The 1,752-nt window shown below is 32.5% G+C and overlaps 1 long non-coding RNA gene across 1 annotated transcript; it reads right to left on the reverse strand.

Annotated features, from left to right (window-relative positions):
• Nucleotides 1-659: 659 nt before the first annotated feature.
• On the reverse strand, nt 660-1,436 carry LOC145069946 (uncharacterized). Its single transcript, XR_013689744.1, has 2 exons — nt 1,035-1,436; nt 660-946 (listed from the first exon to the last, which is right to left on the reverse strand). It is a non-coding gene; the product is annotated as an uncharacterized LOC145069946 (long non-coding RNA).
• Nucleotides 1,437-1,752: the final 316 nt, after the last annotated feature.

A 1,752-nucleotide genomic window follows, 5' to 3' on the forward strand; every position in this document is an offset into this window, starting at 1 on the left:
AACAATTAAATTTAAAGGAAGGAATCAAAATTACCAGTGATTGAGTAATTTTATTTATGAGAAGCGATAAGGAAGCAATCAAACTAAAGCATTATCTGAAAAAAATCCTCAACCACAGGTGGATATTTTCGTCGACTTCCAGATCCTATTTCGCATCAAACTTAAGCAATCAAACTAAAGAGATTTGTATATAGTGAAGTAAAGGAAATTAAATATTCCAATATTTAGGGTTTTCGTAAGTGAGATTGTGACTTAGAAATAAAAAGGGAGATATCACCTACAATAAAAACAATGATATTAGCAACCACCAATAAAAAAGGATCAACCATGGAGTCTAATCAAGTTCTGTTATGTTGTTGCTCTTTGATCCTCCCTCCCTTTCATTCACCGTCAACGTCGTCGTCTTGCTCCGAAGAAATCATTAGGAAAACTTCAACGATAAAATTACAGATCACGATGAATGCAAACCTTTCCATTAACTTTAAAGCTTATTGGTCTTTTGCCCCAATTTCGGTTTAGATGACACAAATTTTGTGACACCAATTTTGGTTTAGATAACACAAATTAGGAGCATAAGCTTAGAAAGAAGTGATAACAATGAAATTATTTCAGCACAATTAAAGCATAAATCCATTGTAGGTTAGTAAAAGTTTAAAAAACGAAAGGAATTATGTCAGTTCCATTGAAAGTATTGTCATTGAAATCCAAACTAAACATGCATCGTTTTAACCGAACATCTTCTACGAAATATTAAACTGATCTAAAATGGAAGAAGATACAAAATCAACATAGCTAGAAATGTGTGTTTGTGTATTTTTAACCTAAGTCACTAAAGTTGAAAGTGTAGAGTGAGGAAGTGGCAATGGAAAACACCTTCTCGACATTATGCTCATCAAGGCTAATTTTTGTAGGTCAAATATTCATCAACACTTCCAACATCTAAAGCCTGTTGAAAAAAAAAAGCACCGATAAATTCTGAAGCCATAATCATAAAATCGATGATCCAATTATAAAGAGGAGAATGACATGCTTACCTGATCAATCTGAAGAGCAAACGGTTGGTAATGGTGGCAGTGCAGAATTGAGATGCAAGAAATCAATAGGCTTGAACTTCAAAAACTCATAGAAATCAAAATCAGAATCTATTACGAGAAATCAATAAATGGGAAAAAGTACTCTCCAATCTGGATGAACATGTTCAGATAACGTTGAGCCCCACAGTGCCTTTCCCTAAAATCAAAATCCTAAATCTATGCTCAATAACTCTCTCCAATAACAACGTCGGTGGCCGTTCATGATTATGGTGGAGGTTCGTTGCCAGAAAATTGGTGTAAGGGGAAGAGTGATGGTGGAGACGGTGGTCGTGGGAGATATGGGGATGAGTGAAGTCACAACACTCTCCGATTAGAGTTTATGGGTATTGGATTTAAAGAAAGGGAAATGTGTACGTTCGGTGTTTTTAAGTTAATTAAATGGAAACATTATAAATTCTCCTCTCTTTTTATAAAACACGTTATAAATTAAATGAATAAACCAATAACCATATAAGCATAACATGGTTGTATATAATGTATTAGCTATTGTACCTCTTAAAATTCAATAAACATCCAATATGATTATATATATATATATATATATATATATATATATATATATATATATATATATATATATATAAATCATTTCATTTAGTTTCAAATACCCTTTGTAACATGCAGAGCAAAGGATTGCATTCATGGACAGTTACTATTA

Source organism: Lactuca serriola, chromosome 8 (assembly GCF_051521515.1).
Source record: "Lactuca serriola cultivar US96UC23 chromosome 8, Lser_US96UC23_V15, whole genome shotgun sequence".
NCBI classification, from domain to species: domain Eukaryota; kingdom Viridiplantae; phylum Streptophyta; class Magnoliopsida; order Asterales; family Asteraceae; genus Lactuca; species Lactuca serriola.